The sequence below is a fragment of the Schistocerca piceifrons genome, chromosome 2 (genome assembly GCF_021461385.2).
Source record: "Schistocerca piceifrons isolate TAMUIC-IGC-003096 chromosome 2, iqSchPice1.1, whole genome shotgun sequence".
In the NCBI taxonomy this organism is placed as follows: domain Eukaryota; kingdom Metazoa; phylum Arthropoda; class Insecta; order Orthoptera; family Acrididae; genus Schistocerca; species Schistocerca piceifrons.
Genome location: NC_060139.1, coordinates 106,644,577 through 106,662,426, shown reverse-complemented (window position 1 = coordinate 106,662,426; position 17,850 = coordinate 106,644,577). Strand labels below are relative to the sequence as shown.

At 38.5% G+C, this 17,850-nt stretch overlaps 1 protein-coding gene and 1 pseudogene across 1 annotated transcript in view; both read right to left on the bottom strand.

Annotated features, from left to right (window-relative positions):
* Positions 1 to 17,850, bottom strand: part of LOC124775180 (ras-like protein family member 11B) — a 393,247-nt gene that overhangs the window by 325,130 nt on the left and 50,267 nt on the right. The window lies entirely within an intron of this gene.
* LOC124778367 lies at positions 1,712 to 1,830 on the bottom strand (annotated as a pseudogene).

The window sequence follows — 17,850 nt, the reverse complement described above, 5'->3', positions numbered from 1 at the left end:
TGCAAGTGTCAGTCGTGTCCTACGTTGTTGTGAGTCCATTTTGTGAGAGCTATGTGAATTAGAACATGCGAAAATTGTTGGTGTTAGAATGGTTCGTGCTTCCGTAACCAAGCTAGCTGAAGCATCTGGTGTTTCAAGAGACACCGTAGCCAACCAAGACTTATACCGTACACAGGAATTTTAATACCGTCTGCAACAAGATAGACCAGGACAGCACGATCAACAATTGGCATTACACTGACTTATTGAAAGATACAGTCACCGGTTCTTTGATACTAAGACACAGTCACCGCCATTAACTCTTTCACTGCTAACGACACACGAGTATACTGTAGTGTGCAGTCGTCATGCCACCAGCGGTAACGACGTATATAGGATGAAGAAAAATGCCATACTTCGCGGTCGGTATGTGATGCTCATCCCAACTCAAGACAAAAGCGTATCTAGCAAAACATAGTTCCAGCGATAGGTTTAATATAAATTCTATTTAAAGAACGAGGTTTTGGTAAGGCTGTAACTACGTACAGAGGTATATTGTGGATTTCTATCTGTTACTGTTACCTTTAGTTAAAAATTAAGATATGACATGAACATCTTACAGACGTAAACGACCTGTTTGTTTACCATGAGACGAATGAAGCCAAAAAAAAAAAAAAATAACAGTGGATACAGTAACATCGTCTGTATTGAGCGAGGTACATAAAAGACTACAGGTATCCTACCGTAGATTGTACCTCACGCTTCGCACGATAATTCCATTCTTTAAATGTGACGTCCAGGCTTATCTTCACAGAGCCGTTACGAACATGTACGAATAACTGCACCATACGAAACAGACCTGCTTCCACCATTGGCGAAGCAGCATGCACGTGACCTATTAGGCCGTGTACATCCATCGGCTGAGTGCTATAATTTTGTTCTTTTAAGTGCCCCCACAAATAAAACTACACTGGTTTAAAATCCGTAACACTGGACCTCCGCAACCTGTCCATTTCGCTGGAAACACCTCATTTAAATAGTTACGCACTTTCATTCCATAGTGTGGCGGTGAACGACCACACTGAAACCATAGCTGTTACCGAGCACCAAGTGGAACGTTCTCTAATGCGTCATGCAAAGTATTACGAAGAAATGTAGCTTTCAGGGGCGCATTCAACTTGTCCAGAAATGGGTATGGATCCAAAAGCACTCCTCTAACGATTTTAGCACACAGGTTTATACCAAAGCGTGCAGCCATGTTCACGGGTGAGACATATGGGTTGTGTTCCAATCTATAATGGCTGTTTTGGAGGTTGAAAATACCTTCACAGGTGAAGAGAGATTCGTCAGTCAATATCACATTATTTATAAAATGTTCCTTTTCTTCCACTTGGCGCAAAAGCCGTTCACAAAACTGTACTCGTCGAATGCGGTCTTGAGGCCTCTGGTGTTAAATTAACGTCTAATGATAACTTATGAATGCAGTTCTTGATCTTACAACACTTCAACAACCACCCTTTGACATATCTGGAACTTCAAAACAAAAAACATACACCTCGGAGCAGGCCTTGAAGGCCCAACGATACCGACCGACCGCCGTGTCGTCCTCAAGCCTTAGACTGCGGGTAGGGACGGGCTCATGGTCAGCACACCGCTCTCCCAGGCGTTGTCAGTTTTCATGACTTGTGCTGCTACTTCTCCTTCAAGTCAACTGGCCTAAGTGCATTTCTTTTGCTAACAGCCCCTGGCAGACCCGGACGGTCAACCATCCAAGTGCTAGCCAAGCCCGACAGCCCTTAACTTCGGTGACCTGACGGGAACCGGTGTTACCACTGCGGCAGGGCCATTGGCTAGATATCTGGAACTGCCATGCAATATCAGGGGCACTCCACCGCGTCACTCGTGAACGGTTTCAAGAAACGCTTACCGAGCGAGGTGGCGCAGTGGTTAGCACACTGGACTCGCATTCGGGAGGACGACGGTTCAATCCCGTCTCCAGCCATCCTGATTTAGGTTTTCCGTGATTTCCCTAAATCGTATCAGGCAAATGCCGGGATGGTTCCTTTGAAAGGGCACGGCCGATTTCCTTCCCAATCCTTCCCTAACCCGAGCTTGCGCTCCGTCTCGAATGACCTCGTTGTCGACGGGACGTTAAACACTACCCACCACCACCACCAAGAAACGCTTCTTCTGTTTGTGGAGTACGTCTAGTCCTCGGACAATCTCTGTACATTACTTGTGAACGAAGATTGCCGTTTTCCCGAAAGCGTTGCTCCAGGCGAGAAAAAATATTCTTATCGGCATGGCGCCTTTGAGGGTACCGTGCAGCATACGCACGAGCAGCAACAGCTTGGTTATCGGATGCACCCAGCAATTAAAGAACGTCGACGTATTCATTATTTGTGTACTCCATCAGTAAGCCGTCTTACACGAACTTGACAGGATCAGTTTTGGTTTTGAGCGGTCAGAGGACATAGGCAGGCAGTTTAATGGATCCCCCTGTCGTGTGTAGGCTACTGTCATGTGACAAAATGATGTCCTGCTTACAAACGACGAGAACAAGAGAACGGACGTCTAAAATTAAAAAAAAGCAACCATAGCTCCATGGTGGAGGTAGGTTTGGTGTCCGAGCCCTCTACTTTTGTTCTTCGAGTTTGGTCTGGGGGGGACGTCACATGGCACCTTTTCAGTTTGATAGTTGACTGCTTCACATAGTTTTTCTAACTATGTAGAGCCACCAGCCCTCTGATCAAACGCGCTGAGCTACCGCGCCGGCTTCTCAAAATGGTTCAAATGGCTCTGAGCACTATGGGACTGAGGTCTCCAGTCCTCTAGAACTTAGAACTACTTAAACCTAAGTTACCCAAGGACATCACACACATCCATGCCCGAGGCAGGATTCGAACCTGAGACCGTAGCGGCCGCGCGGCTCCAGACTGTAGCGCCTAGATCCGCTTGGCCACTCTGGCCGGCCGGCTTCTCAGTGAGCTACAACGGCTGATACGGTAATGTGGAGTGATACATATTCATCTGCACACTCCGATTCACTGCACGATGTGACAGCGCTGCGAGATCCTTATTTTCATGCACGTGTTTTCAAAATCCTCCCGATCAAATTGTTCTAGAGAAACTTTTGTCTTGAATCTGGATGAGCAATCGCATGCCCATCTCCAAGTGCTTCATTTATTCTTCATTCTGTATCTGCAACCGGAACTGAGCGTGTCACGAATGCAAACGTTATACACACACACACTCACACACACTGATCAGGCAGATCACTATGACCATCGACCTTCTATTGGTGTAAATCCGTCCAAGCGATAGCAGCGTCACCTGACGATGAATGACTGCCAGTCGGACACATGCACGGCTCATGTAGTATCATTTAGTGCACTGTCCGTATCAAGAATGGGGAAGGCGAGCGATCTATCTGAGTTTGACGAGGGCATATTGTGATGGCCCGGACGCTCGGCACGATCATTTCGAAACCTGCACGATTTGTCGGGTGTTCGAGGAGTGCTGTCGTGAGTGTCTTGAACATGTGGTGAAACCAAGGTGAAGCCTCGTCCAGACGTCGTCGGGTTGGGCGGCCACCCCTCGTTGCAGATATTGGATTTATACTTGAATTTTTAGTTTGTACTGGCGCAACGTGTGACACAGTTGTCAATGGACACAATTTGGGAATTACTGTCAATCTTGTGACAACACTTGTGGGAACTTATTTGGGAAATGTGCACACTCTATATGTGGACAATTGGTGCACAAATTTGTCTCTTCGAATACGAGGGTTGGAACTTTAATAGTGGCAACTATTTATTTACATCTCGTTAAGAAGAGATGCGTGTTTCAAAGTTTTACTGACCTTCAAAGTAGTCACCAGCATTGTGTATAACTCGTTACCAGCGATGTGGAAGTCGTAGGATACTCTTAGCAGCGCCATTTGTGTTGACAGTTCGAGTGGCGCGGTCTATTGCCCGACGAATTTGTAGTAGTTCTGAAGCGAATGCGGTGAAGTGTTTCCTTCAGTTTAGAAATCGAGTTGATCTCACGAGGACTTAAGTCAGGGGAGTGCAGTGGGTGGTATAGCACTTAGCAGCCCCATCAGTCAAACAAATCAGTAACAGCTTGCACTGTACGTGCTTGAGCATTGTCCTGCCAAATGATGGTCAGGTCCTGCAGAAAGTGTCATCACTTCTGACTCTACGCTGGTCGTAGGTTGTGTTCCAAAAATGAACAGCATAGAGTCATAAGTGATGACACTTTCTGCAAGACCTGACCAGGTTTTTCTTACTAATATTAAAGGCAGAGCCTAGCTCTAACGCGTATATGCACATTTCTACTTTTTAATTACGTGCACACAAATTGCGTTTAAGTCGGTATTGTAAAACGCAGATGTTCTATGAAAGATACCAGCGATCTGTATTTCAAATCAGAACTTCCCAAAAAGACGTACATATACAACATTCGATTGCTAAAGAAGAAAATGTAATGGTGCTTCTATTGCTTCCAATTTGTTTTCCGTTTTCTGCGCAGCAGAGTTTAGTTATTCTGTAAGTGTCTGCCCGTGTACTTATTTTCCGCTAGCTGTAAATGAGATCAAACTAGTGTGTGTGACCTGTTGTTATCATTTACAGAGTACTTTCCTGGTCTCGAAAATTTACACATATTCACATATATTCATTTACTATGTCTCAGAATATTCAATGGCATGAAGAGAGAAGCCAGCAACGAATAGTTGGGAAACGAAATGACATATACCGTTTTCAGTCATTCATATCTCTTTGAACACAGTGCAAAGCGGCCCTGAGATACATTATCAGTCATTTAAAGTATCTTGCAGTAATTTTTGTCCAAGTTATGCTGAGAATGATTACACAAAATGATATTGTCGATCTTCAATACCAGTCAGACACAAGCCCAGTTGTATAATTTTTAGTTGATAGTGGTAGAAAAAAGGTCTAATATTCCGATGCAGCTCTCTGTACTGAACATGGGCACTTCCTTTTCCAAGCACGAATCAAGTGCGGAAACATAATCACTTACCACCAGAAAATGAAGTGTTGTCCACTTGTGGCGGTTATTGTCTGCATTTGTTACATACGAGTCATTCAATTTCATTCAGTTGAACCGCCTCTCTGAAAACTTTCGCTGCTTCAGAGAAAGGAGAGGTAGGAAAACAACTTTATGCTGATTTGACGTTTGTTGCCTACAGCCTTCATGGTATTGCAATTTTAATGGCTGACAGTGAATTTAAATTAGCTTTATTTCAAGATATTCAGACAAATTTTTTTTTCAGTTTCATGTGGAGTTTACGAAACATTGAGAACCACGGAAGACCTAAATTTACATGATCGCACGGTGATTTGGAGCCTTTGAGTATGTGTCTACTACAACACTAGCTCAGTTACTGGAGCAATAGAAGGTCTATCTGCTAATTTTTCGTAGGGTATTTTCATTTCTGGCTTTTGCTTCCTTACCAGAATATTGTTCGAATACCTGCCTTCTCAGACTCGCAAGGTAAGTACTTAACATGGCGTCGTATCTAACGAATTTTCTTCCACCAGGAGATCGGCTCCTGTTTAATTGTTATCACAGTGGTTAACTTTAGCCTCTTGGCACTGTACATTAGTTGGTATTTGAATGAAATCTAATCCGTGCCCGTTACGAATCCTTAAAATGTATAATGCGAGTTTAGAAATAGATCGCCTTTTCTGCGATTTTGTGGTTGTAGTCGACGTTCGTCAGTAACATCAGTAACCACCAGATAACGAAAATTCTAGAAATCATACTTATGAACCTTGGTCTTATTTTGACCACTTTAGGTTGCGCCTACTACGTTGAAAGTAAACATAGTGAAGGAACAAAGTTATCATTACCACTGAAGTGCCCATGAATCCTGTCTCAGGTTTAGATTTCTTTTCATATTTCACCACTCGTGTGGCTCCATAATTCATCGAGCAAGCGCCAGTCAAGAGTACCCAAAGATTCCTTTTTGGACCGCCTATTTCTGTGACATTTTATGTGATATTGATTACTTTTGATGCCGTGTTATGTTCGGATAGCACTAAAAACAATATTTTGTTTATTTAAAATTATTTGTATGTTTTAATTCATTAATTCTCTTAGGGGTTCGATGTCGTCTTTCATTCTTTCATCGATAACCTGGAACATCTCCTGAGGTGTTCACAGGTTTTAACAGCTACGTTTTCTTTATATATAAGCCTCTGGATATTACTATGTTTCCTTACTTATTATTCTGTTCAACGAGCTTCGACTCTTATACGCAGTATGTTTCTTGTTACCTGATCGATTTTTCAGTTTTTTTATTCTTTCATAAGTCATTAATGTGTTAATATTTTACATGCCACGTTCTTGATTTTACTCCTCTGAATGTCAGTCTTGTGTTCCGGATCACGAAGTTTTAACCGGGATCAGTTTCTGTTGCTAGATGTCTGGCTCTTCCTCCTTTCGTGTCGAATGTATCTTATTCTGTCGTCGTTTGTTCACTACATTCAGCAGAAATCTGGTCGTAGAACTTAATAAACAGTGTTCCACTCTCTTTTATTTACACTAGTCTTTATCACTGACAGTGATTCATTCTGCCAAAACTACTACTTTTACATTCCTTGTCTTGTGTTCTATTACCAGTTTCTACTACCGTTCTATCTATTTATTCATTATCATCTTGAGAGGTGACCAAGTGATTCACTGTCGCTGTGTCTGGTGTTAATTTCGATTCACTGCTAAAAATAGCGGTGTGACTGTGTTGCCCTTAGTACCTACTTCTGTTACTCAATCTTTATTCACACCGATGCCAATACTTGTTACACCAACCGCTAATGCTATTTCTCAACCACAAGTATTTATTCTCTTGTCGTTTCATTAACTAAACTTCAATGTCTACTGTCAACTCGTTGATGGATAAATTCATTGTTTTCATTTTTACCACAGAATAGTATCTGCTAAAATTTCGTGCTTCTAATTGTAGAACGTAAAGTGTTGATATTCGTTCTGCCCAAAACTATTCTCTTGAGAACAGTCCACACCGAAAGGTCTAAATAAGAGACTAATTTCTCTCAGAAGACTAATAGAAATGATTGTCATTTTAAGACTATTGTATCTATGAAAACATTTTCGGTGTTTTTAACGCAGTGTTCCAGTTTGCTACTGTAGCTCTGTGTAGGTGTCAGAGAAGAGACATAGGTCTAATATTCGGAGATTTAATGGACTGTTTTCCGAATTTGACAAAAGCCATGTATTCATCTTTTCTTTTCTTGTCGTGACAAATCGTTAATCTCATGTGATATAAAGAGGACAAATATGCGAAGAGGTTTGCAAAAGTGTCAACATTCCCACGTGTGGCTCGTTGCCTCAGTGGTAGAAGACTACATAGAATACATCAGTGAAAAGGAGTTTCATTAAAAGAAGCATCTTAAATACCTGTAGAGTTCTCAGAGACATTTAATTATTGTTTTAATCCAAGAATGAGGTTTCACGTACGATTTTTTCCCAATTAATTCACCCAAAGCTGTATGAAATATCTTTCGATTTGCCTTCGTAACTTAAATCTTTCATTTTAACGGACAAGAAGAGGATTAATTTTTGGTTTCACCATCTGGTGCTTCTGCTGTTTTCTTGAAGAAAAAAATTTGGTTAAGTGCCAGACTACAAATGCAAAGGTCTCATGTTCGATTTCCGGTCAATTTTAGCATTTTTGTCTGTCACTCGTAACTTCGTTTACCTCGGGCAATGTTTGGTGATGGAAAAAAGTGAAGATGCACTGTGGTGGGAATTCGCCTTAAACTGCACGCCCCCCCCCCCCTTCCCCCATAACTGGTTGGATAAGTCAGTTCAAAGGCCAGAGGAAAGCAAAAGCATAACACATCCAACAGGACCATGCCTAGCAAAGCACAGTAGCGATCGTCAGAATAATTTTCGGATTGATGATACATTTAGTTGTAAGCAGCACAACACCCTTTAATAAATTAAAAGACTAATCGAAGACACACTATGGTGGTACATGAAATGTATTCGCAGCTGCGAATCTGGACAATCATTAGCTCCGTAATCGAATGATGACGATGAAAATTTGTGCAGGGCCTCAACTCGAACCCAGATTTCCCTCTTACCGTGAAACAAGCCGCTTACTATGAGGCTGCCCGAGCACGACAACTAAACTAAAAGCTACTTCTTGGCACGAAATAGGAAACAAATATCAGAGCGATGGCAACAGTGACAATAGGTGATAACAGAGTGCAGTCACGCAGTCAACTACAATGATTTAATAACACCAAACCGATCGATTGTCCCTGCTCAGAACTGAGTGCGCCAGGGATGATGGGAGTCCAATAGTCGCGACCAACGGTCCAAAGGGGTGCGAACTCGGTTACTAACTGCTTACAGTTTGGCTAGAAATAGGCTTATTGATGAAACTGAAATACCATAGTTTGACTGTGAAAAACTGTATCTGACATAGTACTTCTTCATACCCGTGAAAAACTGTATCTGACGCTTTTCACAGGCTGTAAATTATAAATAGGTCAGCGTGCTTATGATTTTGTATGTACGTAGCCCGTAAATTCCATTAAAACAAAAGGCTTAAGAAGTGTTTAACGGATAGATTCCAATGATTTTTATTTGATGGATTTCATCGCGCATTTTGAGTAAAGCGGAACTCAAAGAGTCACCACAATTTGACCATGTTCCTTTCTTCTTCAAGTACCCTAAGGGAACTTTTTTATTCAACCTTGTAACCCCAACGATACATCAGCTTAATTAGTTCTTTCATCTGGAACCACTGAAACAACAGCATTATATTAACACATTTTAAATGATGAAAAGAAATGTATGACGCTTATTTCATTTATAACAATGAATGAATAATTCAACTCATCCTTAAAACTACAACCAAATGAGTCGACTGTTTTCAAACAACTGACTGAATCAATTGTTTTCATTCGGCTGTTCTCACCACTAGTCATGTGCATGCAGTGGAAGGTAATGGATGGGGATTTTCAAAAATGGTTCAAATGGCTCTGAGCACTATGGGACTCAACTGCTGAGGTCATTAGTCCCCTAGGGCTTAGAAATAGTTAAACCTAACTAACCTAAGGACATCACAAACATCCATGCCCGAGGCAGGATTCGAACCTGCGACCGTAGCGGTCTTGCGGTTCCAGACTGCAGCGCCTGTAACCGCACGGCCACTACGGCCGGCTGATGGGGATTTTGATGATGTCTTCTCATCTTCTTACAGTAGGACCGCTCAGACTTCAAGAAGGATATAATAATTCCAAGCCAAAAAAAAGAAAAGAACAGGCGCTGACAGGTGTGAAAATTCGCGAACTACCAGTTTAATAAATCACGGTTACAAAATACTAACACAAATTCTTCACAGAAGAATGGAAAAACTGATAGATGCTGACCTCGTTGAAGATCAGTATGGATTCCGGAGAAATGTAGGAAAATGCGAAGCAATACTGACTCTTCGAGTTCTCATAGAAGGCGGGTTAAGGAAAGGTAAACGTAAATTTATAGCATTTATTGACGTAGAGAAAGCTTTTGACAGTATTCACTAGAATATTGTCTTTCAAATTCTGAAGGTGTCAGGGGTAAAATACAGGAAGAGAAAGGCTGTTTACAATTTGTACAGAAGCCAGACTGCAGTTATAAGAATCGAAGGGAATGGAAAGCAAGCACTGGTTGAGAAGGGAGTGAGATATGGCTGTAGACTATCCCTGCTGTTATTCAATCTGAATATTGAGCAAGCAATAAAGAAAATAAATGAAATATTTCGAGCAGGAATTAAAGTCCAGTGAGAAGAAATAAAAACTTCGAGCTTTGCCAATGAGATTGTAATTTTATGAGGGACAGCAAAGGACTTGGAAGAGCAGTTGAACGGAATGGACAGTGTCTCGAAAAGGGTAAATGAACACCGACAACACTGAAACGAGGATAATGGAATGTAGACGAATTAAATTAGGCGATGCTGAGGAAATTAGATCAGAAAATGAGACGCTTAATTTAGTAGATGAGTTTGCTATTTTGGCAGCAATATAACTGATGATGGTCGAAGTAGAGGGGATATAAAATGTAGACTGGGAATGGCAAGAAAAGCGTTTCTGAGGAAGAGAAATTTGTTAACAGCGAGTATAGGTTTCAGTGTTAGGAAGTTTTTTCTGAAAGCATTTGTATGGTGTGTAGCCATGTATGAAAGCGATCGGTTGATGGACACGTTCTGAGACATATTTAGTACTAGAGGGATGCAGGAAGTGTATAAATCGTAGAGGGAGGCCAGGAGATGAATACAGTAGACAGATTCAGAAGGATGTAGGTTGCAGTTGTTAGTCGGAGATGAAGAGGCTTACACAGGATAGAGCAGAATGGAAAGTCACATCAAACTAGTCGTCCGACTGAAGACCACATTACACTGTTTTAGATATCGAATTGGTGTTGTCCTTTCCGATCGGCAGTACAATGACGTCCCTCAGAGTAGCGTTTCGAGTTCGATTCTCTTTCCTTAACTATTGATAATGTCAAGTCGGTAGTTAAACTCCCTGTCCAGTGTTATTTGCTTGTTGATGTCGCCTCCGTGTTTTGATCATCCTCAAGCCCTGGAACACTAACAACAACTCGTCAGTGGAAACTGACCAGTCGACGGTTGGAGGCTTGAGCTTAAAAGAGGGGTTTTAATTTCTGCACTGTCTGTGTGTGTCCACTCCAAATGCATCTGCATTCTATTTTGCTGTTCGGCCACCAGTGGAAAGGCTTTTTCATTTTGACAACCAACAAAGGGACCCAAAGGCAGGCACGAGAAGAATTGGCTTTTAGAGATGGGTGTGGAGATTTTGAAGCTTTACTCCAAGGTTGGAGCAGATCTTTATATTGGATCTGATTTGATCCATTATAAATGGTTTTTGAAAGCCTGCGACTGTAGATACAATAGGTTTGTTTATAAATAAATAAATCTTCTGCTACCAGTCACGATTTTCTTTATTTTACTATTTGCACGACGCGTTTCGAGAAATAATTCCCATTTTCAAGTGCGTTTTTATGATGTGTGTTAAGCCATTTCTTTTGATGTTGTCAGTGTGTGTGAGTCTGCTTCGTTTTGTTGACTTTTACTGTAATACATAAGAAACGCGATTTTTAGTTGGGTATCAATATTTTCTGTGAGGTTAGTGGCTAAGGTTTGAGAACAATTTGTACTTACAATTTTCTAATGGTCCATTTGTGTAGAGAGTCACACACACTTAACATCACACACAACTTGTACATTTTACACATCGAAAATATCTTATATAAACAAAACAGTTACAAAGATCTTCTTATAGGTAGTTCACAGAGATAACATTATAGGTCTTCCACAGATTATGATATGCTTTTGTACAGAGGTTAATTTATCTTTACAATTTGGCTCATGAATTACTTATACTGATTTTACAATTATGCTTATTTCTATGTTTTACTATTTTTATTTAAGTATATTATCGAAACATCTGAAGAAATTCACTGATTCACTTTCAAGTTTTTCATTTAATATTTCATCTTCATATTTTCTGTAATGTGAATATATCTCCAGTTCTTCAAGCAAATCCATTTTATGTCCTTTATCTAGTCGGTGGAGTACTTTGACATTTTGCTCTATTTTTCCAAATGGGTGTCCTGTATTATGTATGTGTGTTGCTATTGCTGATGTAGCGTGTTTGTTGTGGGTGTATGCTCTAATGTGCTCTGTGTACCTGGTGTTGATATTTCGGCCTGTTTGTCCTATGTAGAACTTGGAGCATTCCTGGCATGTTACCTTGTATATTCCAGAGTCTGAATATGGATCATGATTACACTTTATATTATGTATTAGTTTTTGGTGTAGTTTATTGGATGTAGAAAACCCAATTTTCACTCTGTGATTTTTGAAAATATTTGCAATCTTCTGTGATACATTGCCTATGTATGGAATGCTAGATATATATTTGTTTTTCTCTTTTTCTTCTGTGGTGCAGTTTGTACCTGGGTTTCTCTTCATTTTGTCTAAGATTGTGTCAACCATGGAAGCATTGTAACCATTGGCAACTGCAATCTTCTTCACTGTGTTTATTTCTTGTTGTATATTTTCTTGGTTCAATGGTCGCAGGCTTTCAAAAACCATTTATAATGGATCAAATCAGATTATTAGTGCCAAGCCAGGCAATGAAAGCTATATATAATTACAAAAACCTCAAAATGAAAGTACTAAAAACAGTTGCACACATAAGATTCAACAAGCACTGTCAACAACTAGGCATAATTCCGAAATATGTAAAAGTGAAAATATGTTCTAGCAGCAACATAGCAAAACTTATAAAACATAAAGCAGAAAAACTCTGGCTGAAAACCGAAATAAGGCAGTTACATAAGAAAAAGGACTTACTAAACAGAAAGCTACTCAACATGCAGATAGAAGCAGCAAACAACATGGAACCTACAGTTTATGACAGAATTTGCAGGCATATCCAGGAAATAGTCGACAAGGAGTACTTGACGATTTGCAACACACATAACAAGAAACTACAGACCTTGACATCCAAACAAGACAAGAGATCCAACCTTGAGATAACTGACAAAAACAAACACACATTTTACAGTAGAGTGGTAAACAACACTGACATAAAGTTCAACCAAAGAGAAAACGATCTACTCCAAAAAGGACTAAAATACAATGTAGAACCTAACCTCAATAACCATACACTGAAACAGGTTATAGCTGCAACTAAAAGTGCAGCAGATGCTGCAAAATTAAATTCAAATACAAAAGCAGCAATAGATCTCAAAGTAAGCAAGCTTCTTGAGAAAGAAATGAATAAAGATAAGTTTAGATCTAAATATACAATAAATGATACAAAAACTTTACAATCTATAAATAATAAACTGAAAAACAACCAATCCATAGTTGTAAAGTCAGACAAAAGTAATACATTAGTTGTGATGAAAGAAAAAGAATACATAGACAAAACAAATGAATTTTTTGTTACTAATAACATTCAGCACATTGAAAAAGACCCAACCAAACAATTCCAAAGTAAAATTAAGGAACAATTAAAGAACACCCATTTCCTGTTGACAGAAACTGAAAAGAAATACCTTACATGTATGAATCCAAAAGCACCACGCCTAAGAGCACAGCCAAAAATACACAAAAATGGATACCCGATACGTCCTGTGGTCAACTCTATAAACAGCCCAGCATACAAACTGTCTCAAAAACTGAATAACATACTGGTGAAAAATTATACATATGAAACAACATATGCCATAAAAAACAGCATGATTCTAGCCAAAGAACTAAGAACCAGAAAGCTCCCCCAAGATGCACAGTTTATATCACTTGACATCACCAACCTTTATTCAAACATACCCATACAAGAAGCTCTAACAGTAATACAAAAGAACCTTATGCAACACAAGAAACTTTCATACACAGAGATTGTCGAATTTATGGAACTCCTTCAGCTAACCCTAAGTTACAACTACTTCACCTTTAATGACAACATTTATAAGCAACCAGATGGCCTAGCAATGGGATCGTGCATATCCGGTACCATAGCTGACATATACATAAATCACTTAGAACAAAAATTATTTGACAGGCAGGAACCCTGCCTAAGGAAAATAGAATTTTATAGGAGATATGTAGATGACACACTACTGTTAGTGAAAGGAGATACCAACGACATCACAGACATTCTTAATCATTTCAATAATCTAAATGAGAAAATCAAATTTACAGTGGAACATGAGCAAAATAAAAGTATCAACTTTCTGGACCTAAATATTACAAGACACAACAACACATGCACATTCAAAATTTATAGGAAAAACACAATGACTGACACCACAATCCCTGCAACCTCATGTCACCCAAATATTCATAAACAGGCAGCTTACAGGTCAATGCTGCATAGGGCAACAAAAATACCATTGAACCAAGAAAATATACAACAAGAAATAAACACAGTGAAGAAGATTGCAGTTGCCAATGGTTACAATGCTTCCATGGTTGACACAATCTTAGACAAAATGAAGAGAAACCCAGGTACAAACTGCACCACAGAAGAAAAAGAGAAAAACAAATATATATCTAGCATTCCATACATAGGCAATGTATCACAGAAGATTGCAAATATTTTCAAAAATCACAGAGTAAAAATTGGGTTTTCTACATCCAATAAACTACACCAAAAACTAATACATAATATAAAGTGTAATCATGATCCATATTCAGACTCTGGAATATACAAGGTAACATGCCAGGAATGCTCCAAGTTCTACATAGGACAAACAGGCCGAAATATCAACACCAGGTACACAGAGCACATTAGAGCATACACCCACAACAAACACGCTACATCAGCAATAGCAACACACATACATAATACAGGACACCCATTTGGAAAAATAGAGCAAAATGTCAAAGTACTCCACCGACTAGATAAAGGACATAAAATGGATTTGCTTGAAGAACTGGAGATATATTCACATTACAGAAAATATGAAGATAAAATATTAAATGAAAAACTTGAAAGTGAATCAGTGAATTTCTTCAGATGTTTCGATAATATACTTAAATAAAAATAGTAAAACATAGAAATAAACACAATTGTAAAATCAGTATAAGTAATTCATGAGCCAAATTGTAAAGATAAATTAACCTCTGTACAAAAGCATATCATAATCTGTGGAAGACCTATAATGTTATCTCTGTGAACTACCTATAAGAAGATCTTTGTAACTGTTTTGTTTATATAAGATATTTTCGATGTGTAAAATGTACAAGTTGTGTGTGATGTTAAGTGTGTGTGACTCTCTACACAAATGGACCATTAGAAAATTGTAAGTACAAATTGTTCTCAAACCTTAGCCACTAACCTCACAGAAAATATTGATACCCAACTAAAAATCGCGTTTCTTATGTATTACAGTAAAAGTCAACAAAACGAAGCAGACTCACACACATTGACAACATCAAAAGAAATGGCTTAACACACATCATAAAAACGCACTTGAAAATGGGAATTATTTCTCGAAACGCGTCGTGCAAATAGTAAAATAAAGAAAATCGTGACTGGTAGCAGAAGATTTATTTATTTATAAACAAACCTATTGTATCTACAGTCGCAGGCTTTCAAAAACCATTTATAATGGATCAAATCAGATTATTAGTGCCAAGCCAGGCAATGAAAGCTATATATAATTACAAAAACCTCAAAATGAAAGTACTAAAAACAGTTGCACACATAAGATTCAACAAGCACTGTCAACAACTAGGCATAATTCCGAAATATGTAAAAATGAAAATATGTTCTAGCAGCAACATAGCAAAACTTATAAAACATAAAGCAGAAAAACTCTGGCTGAAAACCGAAATAAGGCAGTTACATAAGAAAAAGGACTTACTAAACAGAAAGCTACTCAACATGCAGATAGAAGCAGCAAACAACATGGAACCTACAGTTTATGACAGAATTTGCAGGCATATCCAGGAAATAGTCGACAAGGAGTACTTGACGATTTGCAACACACATAACAAGAAACTACAGACCTTGACATCCAAACAAGACAAGAGATCCAACCTTGAGATAACTGACAAAAACAAACACACATTTTACAGTAGAGTGGTAAACAACACTGACATAAAGTTCAACCAAAGAGAAAACGATCTACTCCAAAAAGGACTAAAATACAATGTAGAACCTAACCTCAATAACCATACACTGAAACAGGTTATAGCTGCAACTAAAAGTGCAGCAGATGCTGCAAAATTAAATTCAAATACAAAAGCAGCAATAGGTCTCAAAGTAAGCAAGCTTCTTGAGAAAGAAATGAATAAAGATAAGTTTAGATCTAAATATACAATAAATGATACAAAAACTTTACAATCTATAAATAATAAACTGAAAAACAACCAATCCATAGTTGTAAAGTCAGACAAAAGTAATACATTAGTTGTGATGAAAGAAAAAGAATACATAGACAAAACAAATGAATTTTTTGTTACTAATAACATTCAGCACATTGAAAAAGACCCAACCAAACAATTCCAAAGTAAAATTAAGGAACAATTAAAGAACACCCATTTCCTGTTGACAGAAACTGAAAAGAAATACCTTACATGTATGAATCCAAAAGCACCACGCCTAAGAGCACAGCCAAAAATACACAAAAATGGATACCCGATACGTCCTGTGGTCAACTCTATAAACAGCCCAGCATACAAACTGTCTCAAAAACTGAATAACATACTGGTGAAAAATTATACATATGAAACAACATATGCCATAAAAAACAGCATGATTCTAGCCAAAGAACTAAGAACCAGAAAGCTCCCCCAAGATGCACAGTTTATATCACTTGACATCACCAACCTTTATTCAAACATACCCATACAAGAAGCTCTAACAGTAATACAAAAGAACCTTATGCAACACAAGAAACTTTCATACACAGAGATTGTCGAATTTATGGAACTCCTTCAGCTAACCCTAAGTTACAACTACTTCACCTTTAATGACAACATTTATAAGCAACCAGATGGCCTAGCAATGGGATCGTGCATATCCGGTACCATAGCTGACATATACATAAATCACTTAGAACAAAAATTATTTGACAGGCAGGAACCCTGCCTAAGGAAAATAGAATTTTATAGGAGATATGTAGATGACACACTACTGTTAGTGAAAGGAGATACCAACGACATCACAGACATTCTTAATCATTTCAATAATCTAAATGAGAAAATCAAATTTACAGTGGAACATGAGCAAAATAAAAGTATCAACTTTCTGGACCTAAATATTACAAGACACAACAACACATGCACATTCAAAATTTATAGGAAAAACACAATGACTGACACCACAATCCCTGCAACCTCATGTCACCCAAATATTCATAAACAGGCAGCTTACAGGTCAATGCTGCATAGGGCAACAAAAATACCATTGAACCAAGAAAATATACAACAAGAAATAAACACAGTGAAGAAGATTGCAGTTGCCAATGGTTACAATGCTTCCATGGTTGACACAATCTTAGACAAAATGAAGAGAAACCCAGGTACAAACTGCACCACAGAAGAAAAAGAGAAAAACAAATATATATAGCATTCCATACATAGGCAATGTATCACAGAAGATTGCAAATATTTTCAAAAATCACAGAGTAAAAATTGGGTTTTCTACATCCAATAAACTACACCAAAAACTAATACATAATATAAAGTGTAATCATGATCCATATTCAGACTCTGGAATATACAAGGTAACATGCCAGGAATGCTCCAAGTTCTACATAGGACAAACAGGCCGAAATATCAACACCAGGTACACAGAGCACATTAGAGCATACACCCACAACAAACACGCTACATCAGCAATAGCAACACACATACATAATACAGGACACCCATTTGGAAAAATAGAGCAAAATGTCAAAGTACTCCACCGACTAGATAAAGGACATAAAATGGATTTGCTTGAAGAACTGGAGATATATTCACATTACAGAAAATATGAAGATAAAATATTAAATGAAAAACTTGAAAGTGAATCAGTGAATTTCTTCAGATGTTTCGATAATATACTTAAATAAAAATAGTAAAACATAGAAATAAACACAATTGTAAAATCAGTATAAGTAATTCATGAGCCAAATTGTAAAGATAAATTAACCTCTGTACAAAAGCATATCATAATCTGTGGAAGACCTATAATGTTATCTCTGTGAACTACCTATAAGAAGATCTTTGTAACTGTTTTGTTTATATAAGATATTTTCGATGTGTAAAATGTACAAGTTGTGTGTGATGTTAAGTGTGTGTGACTCTCTACACAA